This window comes from Mus musculus, chromosome 8 (assembly GCF_000001635.26).
Source record: "Mus musculus strain C57BL/6J chromosome 8, GRCm38.p6 C57BL/6J".
NCBI lineage: Eukaryota > Metazoa > Chordata > Mammalia > Rodentia > Muridae > Mus > Mus musculus.
Window position 1 is genome coordinate 78,138,747 of NC_000074.6, and position 15,735 is coordinate 78,154,481.

A 15,735-nucleotide genomic window follows, 5' to 3' on the forward strand; every position below is an offset into this window, starting at 1 on the left:
CCATAGACCGGGATCTGAGCTTTTCAACCAGAGGACGGTTAAGTCTCCATACTGGCATTCAGAAACACACTGGTAAATAGAGCCACCCTGGCCTTTCCTTATTGATAGGAATGTCAATAGTTTTCAGGTCTGAGGGAGGGTTTAGCCTCGGTTGTTCACACTGGGAGGAAATGGAGCCAGCCCTAGCCAGTGACATGTGTAGAAAGAGGTCTAGACTGGAATCTAGAGCCCAGAAGGCCTGCTGTGGCCTTTTGCAGTCCTTGTTTACAGTGTTTTCCTGATCACTGTTTCAGTGCTCACTGTAGCTCTGAGGCTCTCTAGAGACTGGGGGAAGGATAAATCACAAGGCACTCCATGGACAACAGTGGGGAGCTGGGCCCCAGTGCCGTACTTCCAGGAGTTCCAAGAGTTGGAGAAATTTGCTTAAGCTATCTTCATTTCCTCCTTGTAAATTCGGATGGCGGCACTCCAAAACCATTCCCTGGAAAGGGAGTTATTGTGTGGCTGGGAACATGGCCTTAAATCGACTAGACAGAGTTCCCATTCCCATCTAGTAAGTTCTAGGTGGGGAAAAGACAACTCATAATAGATTCATGTCACAACCCATGATGAAAAATGAAGTACAGCAAGAGAATAAAGAGCTCCACAGAACAGCTTGATAGAGCAGAACAATCATCGCTCAGCAGATAACACTAGATCAGACACCAAGAGAAGAGGTGAGGAGGCTGCACATGTTAACTGAAAGTGTTGCTACAGGAGAAACAGAAAGTGCAGAGGTCCTGAGGCTGGAGAATGCCTGGAAAGACAACAGCACCTTCTTAATGAACAGAATTCTCTCAATGTCAGTTAACTTGTGCATTTTAATACTGTAAGTGCAGCCTGATCGAGAATGCCTGAGTAACGTCAGTTATTAGTATGATAAAATTGCTTCATCTATGCCGGCCCAACACCAGCATCTTCTTAAAGCCCTGGAACACTGCCATCTGCTGAATGCAGGTTGGGACGTAGTGTTGCGGCCGCCAGCAGCTCGCAACGTGAACGGTTCGACTGAGAAGGCCGCTCGAGCTGTAAGAGAGGAATCTAGACGGGGCAAAAGAAGAAACGGAGCTAAGGCAATTTTATACTGATCAAAGCTCAAATTTTATTGTTGCGACACCAGTTATGAAGGAAGGGGGAGGGGACCCGATTCCCGCCGAATAATCTCTGGTCTAGTAGAAAGGTGCACGGGTGTGGCTCCGCAGGTTCCAGCAGTGGGCGTGGCAGAACGAATGAGCAGGAAGCTCCACCCCGAGCAAGCAGGTTTCAGGCTGGGGGAGGGGAGACTACATCTCCTCCCTATTATTAACAAAATAAAAAAAAGGAAAAAGCTGGCCTGAGGGGGGAAAATTATCTATGCTCAATAGTTCTGCCTGGAATTTAGGGCTAAAGAAAAAACTTGCTTCACTGGGATTCTTTAACCTTTCTTATGGTAAACTGTATCTGGCTTAAGACTGTCCTTTCTAGTAAACAACTGAAAGGCCTGGAGCTGCAGACTCTGACTTTATAATGCTAATTAGTACTTGGTAGGTAACTTTCTAGTTGAATTTTAAGTAGGGCGTTGGAACTCTGGCTAAGTTTGACTGAACGATGTGAAAATAGCACTAAGTTGAATTCCTCCGCATTTTTGGAAGATAGGTGGGAAACAGGGAGAAGGAGTGACCGGCTCTTGTAGTACAAGGCCAATTGGCTTTTTTATTTGGGTGGGAGGCAGTGAAAGGCTTGCCCTTTCAATAGTACGTCTCCAATCTCTCTCCCCCCTATTAATTAAGTTAAATAAGGCAACGCTTAACTGAGGTGATCAAATGATTTTCTCATCCGTAGATGAGTGGGCTTTTAACCTTGGCTTGGGTGGACATGGACCCGATTTTTCCCGTGGGTAAAACCCACACATGTGGCTCTCGGTACCTTTTGGGGAGGCGAGGTAGAGCCGGAGAATATTTTTTATTTTTAACCAAAATTTGGTACCAACCTCTTTCAAACCGGGTTTATCTCACAGGAAACTCAGAAATGGTCAAGCCGGACCTTCCCTTGCAGTAAGTATCTCTGCACCAAGCGGTGCCCATACTGAATTTGTACAATCACAAACCAGTATGCACAGTTCTGAGTGCTGTGCAGCTCCTAAAGGAGAATTATCAACCTCAGAATTAGCAAAGCCTAAGCAAGAATTATGTCGTTAATAACACCACGATTTGTGGGTAAAATAGGAGCTGGAAGTCGTTCCTCCTCATCCCTGTTTTTTCCACAGCCTATTGAGCTAAGGACACCTTGCAGTAACAGCAAGGGTGAAAAGCCAGAGGTCAGCTAAGGGGCTAAGCCTGTCTACCAAAATAAAAACCAATCTTTATTGATATAGAAAAATCTACTCTTCTAGCCCTCTAGGTAAACCTAAATTTTTAACTCAGACTGAAAGCCACATGCTGGAAATGTCCTGAGACTGGGGGTAACAGCTGCCGCCTGTGTGCTCTAGGGGGGCGGGGATGCACATCCGCTGGTCCGCCTCGGGAATGTTGATTTACCTGCTTGAAAGACAAAATCTTGAAAGACAGTGAGAAAGTAGGAAAGCAGAACTTCTTTCGGGGAAGTCTAGGTACTTTATTTAAATGCAAATTGTAAAGCTGAGGCTAGTCTCCGGCCTCCTGTCGGGAGCTGGTTCAGAGAGTAGCTGGAGAACACAAACAGCTTTGAGAGCTGTTGCTCTCAGCTGAATTTTAAGCACAAAAGGAATTTTAGTCTTTAGAATGATACTTACCAGAAGAGTCAGAATCTGTGTTCATCTGACGAATTAATCTCTCTGGCAGCCACCGCGCTCCATCTTCATCTCGTGAAAAAACACAAACTGAGCCCCTACCCCAAATTAGAACTGGATCTGGACCCTTCCATTCATTAGTCAGGGGGTCCTTCCATTTTACCAATGCATAAGAATTAGAAGTAACTGGATGCCAGTGGCGATCCGCTGCAGACTGGCCCTTGATATCGGTGTGCAAGAAATTTAGGACAAATAAAGTGAAGGCAAGGTGGGCCTTTGGTGACCTTGGGGGATATAGCTGACCCTCTTTTGTCTTAAAAAGCCAATTCTTTAAGGTGCGATGAGCACGTTCAACTATTCCTTGTCCCATGGGGTTGTAAGGAATTCCAGTTTTATGATTAATACCGAATTCTTTACAGAATGAAATAAAGTTTTTACTGGAATAAGATGGCCCATTGTCTGTCTTAATAAGTTTAGGCAATCCCATGGCATTAAATGCTTGTAGGCAATGATCAATTACGTTTTTTGAAGCTTCTCCTGTATGCAGAGAAGCAAAAAGAAATCCTGAACAAGTATCAATGCAAACATGTATATATTTTAGTTTTCCAAATTCTGCATAATGGGTTATATCCATTTGCCAAATATGATTAGGCATAAGGCCTCTAGGATTAACTCCTAGATGAGGCACTGGAGATAAAGTAATACATTTAGGACATTGTTTTACGATCATTCTCGCTTGCTCCTTTGTGATCTTATGTCGGAGCCTTAGGGTATGGCTAGAAAGATGAAACCTTTCGTGATCACGTTGGGCCAAAGCAACCCGATCTGAAACTAAGGCTTCTCCTATTAGAGCTCTGTCAATGCGATCATTACCCTCTGCCAGAGGTCCAGGAAGACCAGAGTGAGACCGTATGTGGCCAATATAAAACGGATTTTTCCGGGCGAGAATGATGTTTTGTAATTCTGAAAATAAAGATCCTGACGGCGTATTGAAGTTAAACGTACCACAGGTTTCCAGTAAGGGTACTGACTGAGCAACATATAAACTGTCAGTAAAAATATTAAAAGCCTCATGCACAGACTGAAAAACCTTCAGTACTGCTGTTAATTCGGCGAGCTGAGCCGAGAGACCAGGAGTCTCTACGATAACCTGTTGATTACTAATAAGATATCCAGCTCGCCCTTTAGAGGAGCCATCAGTAAAAATCAACAGAGCATTATTTAAAGGCTGTAAGGAAGTCATCTTAGGAAATATCATATCATGCACATTTAAGAATTTTATCAACCTATCTTGGGGGTAGTGGCTATCTAGAGTTCCTTCAAACCCTAATTGTGCAAGCAACCAATCTGTACTATGCTGTTTCAGCCAAGTGTCCTGACTCACGCTGTAAGGCTGGACAATGATATCTGGCTCCTTTCCAAAATAAGTCAATGCCTGCCTTCTTCCAGTGATAATCATCTGAGCCACTGCTTCGTGATATGGCAAGATATTACGTTTGGGAGAAATCCTCGAATGTATCCACATTATAGGAAATTTTTGCCATAGCAATCCCGTAGGCACATGAGTCGTATTAAAAATTAACAGGTGCAGCGGCAGGGAGTAATCTATGTAAGTGACAAACTGTTCTTCAATAGCCTTTTCCACTAGCTGTAAGGCCAGCAACCCTTCTGAGGTTAGGGATCTAGGGGAAGTGGGATCAGAACTCCCTTTAAGAATATCAAATAAAGGTTTCAACTCCCCTGTAGTAAGCTTTAGATAAGGGCGAAGCCAATTTATATCACCTAACAATTTTTGAAAATCATTTAAGGTCCTTAAGTTATCTCTACGAATAACAATTTTCTGGGGAAAAACAGCTTGATCAGTGAGTCTAAAACCCAAATAATTATAAGGATCCTGAGTTTGTATCTTTTCAGAAGCAATTTGTAATCCCTTATCAGCCAGGGCCTTTTGTAAGTCTCCATAACACAAAAGCAAATCTTGGGGGTCCTTTCCCGCCATCAGGACATCATCTGTGAAATGGATGATGTAAATATTTGGCCATTGTTGTCTAACAGGCTGAATTGCCTTTGCCACAAACCTTTGACATAAGGTGGGACTATTAGCCATGCCCTGCGGGAGAACTGTCCAATGATATCTTTTCATGGGTTCCTTGAAATTTACAGAAGGAACACTAAAAGCAAATCTCTCACAATCCTTTGGATGCAAAGGGATGGTAAAGAAACAATCTTTCAAATCTATAACAATCTTATAATATCCCTTAGGAATGGCTACTGGGGAGGGAAGCCCCGGTTGTAAAGTTCCCATAAGTACCATGGTTTCATTAACCTTTCTTAAATCCTGCAATAGTCTCCATTTTCCCGATTTCTTCCTGATAATGAAAATGGGTGTATTCCAGGGAGAGTGAGACTCCACCAAATGTCCTGCTTCTAACTGCTCCTGCACTAGCAAAGAAGCGGCCTCTATTTTCTCTTTAGGCAAGGACCACTGATCTACCCATACCGGAATATCATTACGCCATTGAATTTTTTCGGCGTGGGATGCAGGCAAGACAGTGGCCGCTACTGAAAATACTGTAAACCTCTCACGTTAGAGTGGGGTTTAAGATCCTCAAAGGTCTTAATTTTCTGTCCCTTCTTTATTAGTCCACGATCAGGCAGGGGTCCCTGCCTGAACGTCTGTTCAGTCACCATCTCCTTAGAACTGCACAGGATAACGCCCATCTGTGACAACAGATCTCTTCCCCACAGGGTTACAGGCAAATTTGGCATAACATACGGCTGAATATTTCCTGATTTTCCATCCTCATCTCTCCAGGTTAGCAATTTGGAACTACGTTTTGGGTTACTGGCATAACCAATTCCTTGAAGGTGAGTCAAGGAAACAGACAGGGGCCAGTTTGAGGGCCAGTCCTGCCCTCTAATTATCGTTACATCGGCCCCGGTATCTATTAATCCTTCAAAGCTTTTTCCATCAAGAATCAATTTAAGGTTAGGTCTCTGATTAGTGATAGATTTCACCCAATTTACGCCAAGGGAGTCAAAGTTATTCTGTCCTTCTTCATTTTCAAAGAATTTAGATAGTGACCAGCGCAAAGGGATCAAAGTAAGTTGAGCAATTTTCTGATTAGCGGGTATAGTTATAGCACCACGAGGGCAAGCGGCTATGATTTTAATTTCTCCCTCATAATCATTACTTATAACACCTGGATAAATCTGCAGGCCTTCTACAATAGAACTGCTTCGTCCTAAGAGAAAACCACAGGTTCCTACAGGTAGTGGTCCAAAAACTCCGGTAGGCAGAGTTTGGACTCCCACTTCTGGGGTTAATGCTACATGGACAGTGGAACAGAGGTCCAGTCTTGCATTTCCTGGGTTTGACCTGACAAGCTCAAGAACTGATCTTGTTGGCTGGGCAGCAGATTTATAGCCCCATAAGCTGTCTTCTTTGAGTAACTCGGGGCCTGGGGCTGACCCCTTTCCTCGTTTCCCGGCACCGGGCGGCTCAAAACCCTCGTTTTATGCTTACAATCTTTCGCCCAGTGGCGGCCCTTTCCACACCGGGGACATATTCCTGGGCCACGGCCTGTTTGTCTAACCTCGGCACCCTTGTTCTGAGGACAATCAATTCTAAAATGATCTAAACCTCCACACTTAAAGCATACATTTTTCCCTCGTTTCCTTGAGAACATTGCCTGCGCGTGGGTTCCCTGCAAGGTCTCGCAGGAAGGCCCGATGTCTGCGCAAAGGCGGACATATCCCGCCAAATCTGTCGTTCCCTTATGCGGTTGAATCGCAGCTCGGCAAATTGCATTAGCATTCTCATAAGCCAATTGCATAACGAAAGGACTTCCCGTGTCCGGACTTCCAAGAATTCTACTAGCTGAAATCAAAAGCCTGTCCACAAAATCCTGATATGGTTCATCAGAACTCTGCCGAATGCTAGCTAAACTTCCACCAATCTCTCCTTTGACTGGCAACCTTCCCCAAGCACGGCGTGCGGCCGTCGCAATTTGCGCGTACACTGCAACGGGAAAATCAATCTGATTTGTCTGTCCCTCATAAGGGCCCTCTCCTAAAAGCATGTTGCTATCCCAGTCTGAGTTACCAGCCTGAGCGTTAGAAGCAGCAGTTTTTTTACTGGCGTCTCGCCATTCAGAATCCCAAAGCAAAAAATCTCCTCCTGACAGGGTAGCCTTAGAAAGAGTCTTCCAATCTAAAGGGGTTAAGTGTGACTCCACAACTGTGTCCAGTAATGCTTGAGTGAACGGGGCTGAAGGGCCATATTGCACAACAGCCGCCTTTAACTCTTTTATCAACTTGAAATCTAAGGTCTGGTAATGTCTGCCCCTAGTATCTTGTTGATCAACTACCTCGACCACCGGAAAGGCTAGCGTATTAGACATATTCTGTCCTTTCCCACGAGCCTGACTCACAACCTTTTCTAGCGGCACCTGGTGAACTACAGAAGAGTTACTCTTCTCCGCTTCTGACATCTTTTTTAGTTCCCGAAGCTCATTAGTCAGCCTCTGAAGCTTAATCTCAAACTCTAACTCGCTTAGTCGTGTGTCCCTATGAGTGGCACCTCCCGAAGTGGGGACTACAGGTGGAGCGGGAGATTCACAAGAGGACCAATTCTCATTAAGGTAATGGGCAGCTCCTCTATCTGAGTGATTTTTGTTAAAAATCAGTTTTTCATCCGAGTTTCCACATTTATCAATTTTTGAGTTAAGAAGATCTTTTTCTGAGGAGGCCCTCTCTGACAGGCACTCCTCCTGAGATACCACAAGCTCCGCCTGGGGGCAACTTAGCCCTGGGGAAGTGGCATCTTTTATTGCATCATTTACGAGCGCCCAGAGGCCTAGGGTAAAATTATCTGCCTGAGTGATTTTTAAGGCCTCACCAACTTTCTCCCAGGTTCCACAATCTAGTGTTTCTTCTTCCTTGAACCATGGGCAACAGCTATCTATCTTACCTAAAAAATTTTTTACTAATTGTACTTCGAGCCTTACTCCTCTGGCCTGAAACAACTCCTGAAAACTATTGGCAACCGCCTGATCCATGACTTTAAACCCTTTCTTCTTCCACCTAAGCAGCTTCCTAAAAAGCTGCGGCTAACCTGCCTGTTTCCGTTTCTAGTTCCGATTAACACGCTGCTGACCCAAGCAGAACCAGCGTTGGGTTAGCACTGATTCAAGCTTAATTCGTATCCTACCGCATCCTTAGCAACACTTTACAAAACTGAAATTTTAAGCTAGCGCTAGCATGTGTACCTGTCCGTTGCTCCGATGTCCGATACGAAGATCCTTTCCTGTGGAGCTCCAATGCAGCGTTCCTCTTAGCATCTCTCTGCCATTCTTCAGGTCCCAGTTCCGGCGCCAAAATGTTGCGGCCGCCAGCAGCTCGCAACGTGAACGGTTCGACTGAGAAGGCCGCTCGAGCTGTAAGAGAGGAATCTAGACGGGGCAAAAGAAGAAACGGAGCTAAGGCAATTTTATACTGATCAAAGCTCAAATTTTATTGTTGCGACACCAGTTATGAAGGAAGGGGGAGGGGACCCGATTCCCGCCGAATAATCTCTGGTCTAGTAGAAAGGTGCACGGGTGTGGCTCCGCAGGTTCCAGCAGTGGGCGTGGCAGAACGAATGAGCAGGAAGCTCCACCCCGAGCAAGCAGGTTTCAGGCTGGGGGAGGGGAGACTACAACGTAGGTAACATGTTAGCGTGTCTTTGTATTGTCTCCCTGTACCCCCTTAGGTTAAGCCCACCTTCTGTGAGATTCCCAGTACCAGCAATGCCTATGTGGCCTCCCAAGCCCAGCTGACTGTCTACCACAGTGCTAGAGATCTGGAGCACTAGTGTGTCTTAAAGGCACATGTCCTCAAATGAAAGGCAGCTCCAAGGGTGCACGTCACTGGGGACTATGCTTTTGTCTAATGGGTGTCTCCTCTCTGAGCCTGCAGTCTTATAGAAAAATAACAGTGTAACTGGGAGGGAGCCGTCATCAGACCACCTGTCAGCCCAGTTTTGTGAAACCAACAAAGACAACAAAAGCAAACAGAAGCAGCTGCTGTCTGAGGACATTCACCCCTGGAGACTGGTGCCTCCTCCTGCCTACTGGGGAGCCACAGGAACCACTCCAGCTGAACGCATTTTTTATTTTCCACCTAAAATGATTGTATTTGCATATGTCTATAATCTTAGCCATGTCTACAAAAGTAACAAGCAGAAAATGACCTCCTGGTTATACCGTGGTCTAGCTGGGCACCCAATGATATTACTGGGTATGCAGGAACCTTTTTTAGTGAGCATTTCTCATATGACTCTGTGACTTAACATTTTTACATAATTTCCCAAAACTATCTAGCAACCAGTTTTGTGTTACTTGCATTTACAGCCAATTTGTTGTAAAAACAAAATGCCCAAGGCTTTATAAAGAGAAAAGATTTGCTTACTCCCCACTTTTAGAGGCTCAAAGTACAAACCATTGGTTCGGCTTCTGATGAGTGTAGCAGATGGTATAAGTCACAGCAGGGAAACACTAGGACCAAATAGTCATACCTCATAGGCACACCTCAAACCAGAGGAAGACAGAGAAGCTCAAGTTCTCCAGTCAGTGCTCTTAGAGGGCCCACCTCCAGTGAACTAAATGCCTCCCCCATATTGGGGTTGGGTCAGTCCTTTAAAACATGGACCTTCAAAGGCTGCTCACACCCAAACCACAGCGCATGACATTCCATTGTCAGCAACAAAAACACAACTTCAATGGATATTTACAGGAAAACAGGTATGTGATGCAACTGCCTTTTGCTTCTCTGTCATTTCAACATTACAATGGTTCAATGCAGCCTAGCTGCTCCACACACCAGTGGGTGCAAGGTCACACCTACTTGTGACACCCCAATCACACTATTCTCATTCTCCCTCATTTAGAGAGCCAGTGTCTTTTCCAGTTCCCCGTCTGGTCTGTGAAACTCTCCCTGCCCTCACCATCTCCTCCATGTTACTGCAGGTTCAGCCACTGCCAGTTGTTTTGTTTCTCTGGTCCTCCTTTCCCTGTCCTTAAACTGAGTAATCTCAGGCAGTGACTGCTGCTCTCCCAGGACCAACTTTTTCCCAAGTCAAGTGCACCCCATATCTGTCCCCACCCTTCAGTGACAGGGAGAGTTGAGCTTGATGCTTCAGTGAACCTCAGCTGCTGACTTCGGATGAAAATGGAAAAACACACCGAGGATTTACAGTTACAAGGATTAGAGTCCCGGATTCAAGCCCCTTATAAGATCCCTGAGTGCAACACAAGCTCTGACAGCTCCATGATCTCTTAGATCCTTTCTTCTGGCAAGTAGCAGGACGAGCCAGCTTAAAGCATCAGCAGTGGAAAGTCCTTGTAAATACCTCTTTTATTCTGATTCTAAATGTCTTCCTTTTGATAGTCCTGAATCCTGGGTTCTATCTCTCTTCGAGGAACAAGTTCACGTATATGCAAACACCTTTCCCTAAGGTGATGCACGGAAACATGGTGAACTGACACAGGGCAGTTTCCTGTTCACTTACAACACACGAGAGGCGTGAGGCTTGAGGGAGCTGTCTGTTTCAGCCCAGTTTCTTCTGTCAGACAGGACACACAGACTGGCTGTGGGGACCTTCCTGACAAGCCGGTCTTTGCTCCCCTGCTATGCCACTGGATATCTTACCCACTGAGGTCTTATCACAGTTCTTGGGAATCGGTGCTACCACAGTGTTCTATGATTGTTGCATAGTTGATGAGATTGGAACCAGCATTAGGCCAAGAATAAGGACATCCCCAGGGTTAGAAAGCTTGCTGAAGTTTATCCCAGCTCAGCCCAAGGCTGTCTGTTTTACCCTAAGAACACAGTAGAGGTTACACCCTTCTGGCCAGTGGCACTCTGTTGTTTTTCTGTTTGTTTGATTTGGTTTTGTTTGTTTGTTTTGTGGCTGGTTTAATAAGTTGGCCATCAACAACAATATAACTGTAATAACTACTTTTCTGTCCATTTATTTTGAAAATCTTCAGTTTGAAGTATAATGTGGAAAATCAGTACTTGATAGTGTAAGCTTAGAAGATGCACTAAGAATAAAGGGAGTGGAGGGTCACACTTGGGAGGCAGGAGAAGGAGGCTCTAGAGCTCAGGGCTAACCACAAGTACACAGCAAGCCTGGGCTGCGCGGGACACTGTCTCAACAACAAAAATTACCGAAGGGAAATTTTAAGACAAGCATAAATGATAGATAGCAAATAAAAGGAATAATTAATAAAGTGATTAATGAAAAAAACCATCTTCTTGTCCAAGTAGAAATGATCATCTCATGGAAACACATACTGCAATGTGTGGTATGTGTTTGTTTAGGGTTATCCTTGGCCAGTTCACTAACTATCACTGTCTCCGACCGCCTTTTAGCTTTAAAGAGAACTGTTTGTATGTGCAAACCATAAAATTTTGCAGAACAAAAAAAAAAAAAAAACCTCCAAAAAGTTGACAAAACACATAGCACTGTAACTTTCCAGTATTTGTTCATGCGTCCTATTACCCACAGACCACACTGTTCTCACCTCCTATTTCTCCATATGCTATAATCCTCTTCCTCATTAAATTGGAACTTCAAAAGTATGGCATCCTAAAATTATTTTCTCAAAATGTGCCAAGTGCACACAAAAGATGAACTGGAGATCGACCTTTTGACAACTGATAGAAAAGAATTGAGAGGCTGGTACAAATGATTCAAAGATGTCCTATAAAATAGGCATCTTAAATGGCTTTTCATAGGACCAGTTACTGTCCAAGCAGCACGTGGTCAGAGCTAATAATTCTATACTGAAACCTACTTCCCTTTCAAAACAACAGACGAGGAAGCAAATCTGAAATGCACAGGTGAGCATCAGAGGACGAGAACAGATCCATAGGCGTTTCAGAGCTTGAAATAGGGGGAGTTAAAACAGCCCCGGGGGCTTCTGGGTATTAATTCTGTACACATTATCACGTGGTGCCGGCAGTAGGCACTGGCTCTATACATCATCATTTTAGGTTTTTTAATATAAATAAATGGAGAGCATAAGCCTCGCAATTTAAAAAGAACACAGCGTTTGGCTTGATTTTGGAGTAAAAATTTTAATGATAAAAAAAAAATCAAGGTAGAACCTCTTTTTGAAGGCTTTTAACTTGATGATGTTCTTTTAGCATACGCTAAATAAATCTCTGAGCCCATACACTCGTGAGCAAACCTTCTGGAAAACCCGTGCTACTTTCTGATTATAAATAACCTGTGTTCCATCTTGTTCCTTCATGCCTTTTTAAATTAAAAAAATACAGTGTGAGGCAAAGTTAAACCTATTTCAGAGACGCTACCATTAGAAGGCAAAGATCTTCTTGCCACAAGGCATCCCTCTGCCCTTCAGTGACACAAGCTTGATCAACATGAGATCTGGAAATGGGTGGGGAACTGGGCTGAAAAGTTGCTTTTCTTTCCTACTTTCCTAAAGTCCCCTAGAAACTTGTTTATTTCAGCAAAGGGCCCCCCACCCCCTAAAACGCACCAGCCTGTCGAGGAGCTGTATTTAAATGCCTCTGCCAAATGAAAGGTTCCTTTCACACCATTGCAAGCCCTGAAGTACCAAAAGGGAAAATAACTTGAAGTATCATTTTTGACTGACTTGGCTTTGAACCAGGCACAGCCTGTGTAAACAGCTGCTCACCCCAAGCCGCTTACCTGCCTCTCAACTCCTCCCTTTCCAACCTGCTAATGTTGGTATTCATGATAAACACCTTAATTCGCTGGATTAATGAGTTAGAGTCCACAGAAAAGGACAAAACCCATAACTTTTCCACAAACTTAGTTAAATGTCAAGGTTTTTAAAGGCCTAGTTAGCAAGTATATTAGATGAGATATGTCAGTTTCCCAATTTACCACTCTGACTTGTCTCTTGTGATTCCTCATAGCCTCCAGCCATTCTCCCCTTACCTGAGGCATTCTCCGGCAAAAACCTGATGCTTCCAGTCATTCTGCATTCCCGTGTTTCTTCAAAAATAATTGGACAGGCACCTTTCCATAAACAATCGTCATTAGTTATATACGGTACACAGATAAGAATACCACACAAACACGTTTCAATGGAATGTCTTGAGCCAAATAATACTAATTTGGCTCAGGCGCCACAGATGTGATTGACAGAGCGATAATGCGCTAAGCACTCTTCCAGAATGATGAGAACGGGCTCCTTGATGCTCAGAAAGTCCTGCTCCCAGGAAAGTGACACAGACACTGACCACTGAGCTTGTTGCAATTCAATAGCCAGTTCGGTTTCCAGAATCTATGATTAAAGTCATTATAGGCGCTGTCAGCAGACAGGGAGAGATGCACACTGTCACACGAAGCAGCTATCTGCAGTGCTAAAGATTTCCATAATGTTTAACACTTTGAAAACAGGGATCTTAGCCAATCAACCTCATTTGTGACATTGGAAACTTCAAGTAGTTTGTGTGTGTGTGTGTGTGTGTGTGTGTGTGTGTGTGTGTGTGTGTGTGTGTGTGTGTGATTAGCCCTGGGTTCCTTTGAAGTTTTATTTATTTGCTTCTGTTTTTGTTTGGCTGCTTGTTTGTACTTATGGCCATGAACAAAGTTTATTCTTAAAAAACAAAGAATATATTTTGAGCATCCTTTTTAAAAAACAAGAGTGTCAAATAGGCAGACAGATGAGATGAAAAATTAAATGAGATAAAAGGAAAGTATATGATTTTCAAGGTTTCAGCAATGATTTTTATATTAAAATCATTGCTATTATGTTCAAATGAATGTGGTATTTTCAATCCAACATTAAACCTGGGCACGCGGGTAAGCTCCTGTGAGATGTGTGTTTCCTAAAGGTAAGATAAAAATTCTTGACTCAGAAATGAGAGTTTGCTGCTATTGTGCAGTCTACAGTTGGGCAAACATTCCACTGAACCCACTACTGTAACGGCAGCTTCTGAAACTCACTCAATGAAGACATTTGGCCTCTGAGAACCTCCAGCAAGTGCTCAGGAGCACGTTTCTGAGTCCATTTAGCAAGTGCTTATCAGCACAATTAGATCGCCATGAGCAAATGGGAAGGTTACGGACGTCCATGCACCAAAGGAGACAGGATGGCTGCTCGAGATACAATATCCTGCATGATCTAGGGACAGAAGAAAGGCATCAGGAGAGACTTGGTGAGATCCTCAGAAAGTGCAGCCTTCAGTCAGCCTGCTTGCGCCTTCACTGTGGCAAACACCCTCACCACCTAGGGTTATTGTGGGTCCTTTGTATACTGAGAGCTCTTTTGTTGCCTACTGAAATGCAAGTTTAACTGGGTCACTTGCATTTTGTCAGCTAACTTCACTCATTCTTGCAGTAATAACTAATATTAGCAATGGAGGGAAGTACACTAGTGTGCAGGAACGCACTCAGAGAGCTGGGCCACTTTCCTGTAAATCTAGAGTGAGTCTAATGTGCATTTACGCTAAAGAATTATGTAGGAAATATGTAGCCCAAGAAATACATCTTTGCTTTAATTTCAGTTGGAACCTTTTACATACCTAAAAAAGATTAGAGTCTGATGCCAGCCTAAGCTTTGTGTTTTTCCCATTATGTAAACAAGTTTGTCCTTTAAAAACAAAACAAGAAGTGTGCGTTAACCCACTTTCTGTTGAGAGGCGAACCTGATACAGTAATACCAACAGTGATATTCTATTTATTTTTCTCTCCTCACCTGCTATGCCTGGGTTCTGACATTAAGAATATTGTGTTTGATATTTTCTGCATTAACAGCCTCTTCAGACTTTGGTTCCGTTTTACTTCCAGTCAGAAAGATCAGAAAAAGCTCAAGTCACACAGTGAGAAACTTTATCCACCAAAAGAGACATTACCCATTCCACTAGACTGCAAATCAAAGAGCGTCTCTTAGGCTGCTTAAAAATTCATTTTAAAAGCTGATCCTGATTGTACTTTTATGGTAATTCCTCACCATCAATCATCCTTTTACCTTTCGTCTCTGGGTCCACTGTTCTCCCAACAGATCTCATCGCTCCAGCTCATTAGCATTCTTTAGGTGAGAAAACAGGGTAAGAAACCTTAACGGAAAATGAGAGAAAGATGTAAATTTCTTGAGAAAAGTCAGGTTCACTAGGAAGCAGAGCTAATGATATGTTCTGATCTTTTTTTCTTTTTTACTTTTTTTTGATAATTAAAATATGGGAGGAAACACACCTCCGCTCAAAAAAAAAAAAAAAAAAAAAGCAAAATCATCTCTCCTATGTGAATAAAATAGGTGTAATCTCCATTCAGCCTCAAGTTTTTTACCTCATCATTTTTTTAGGGTCATGACTTGATTTTGCTATTGGAAACAAACAGAAGTATTTTTGAAGGTCTCCAGAACTTTCCTTCATGGTGTGCTGTTTGCCTGTCCCTCCACAGAGCTGTTTCTTTCTTTTGCTCTCAGTGAATGGAACTCAGAAGACCGGAAGGACCAGAGCACAGCTTGCTATAGCTAGCCAGAGCAGGCCCTTCTCAAGGTATGAAAAGCCACAGTTATGGAAAATCAATACTACAACTTTGGTTATTACTCTCCATTTGGCAATGTATATTTGCCTGCTCCCGCTTACAATTAATCACGGGAAGGGACTAGCATGAGCCTGTGTCAGCCAGAAAGTGCTTGTGGCAAGCGATTGGATTTCTATCATTCGGTTTAAGTCAGGCATCCATTCCGCCTTTTCAGCTTGATTCCATTTTACTAACAATAAATGTTATATTTTCGCTCCATTGATTTGAATGCTGACTCTGGTGTAGAACATATTTCTTAACGCAACAAGAAATGCAGTAGATAATGAGCCCAGCCACTCACACGGCTCAGCCTGAGTACATTTAGGAAAGAATGAAAAAGCAAGGCCATTAACCACAAGGGAAAGAATAATTTCTCTAAAAT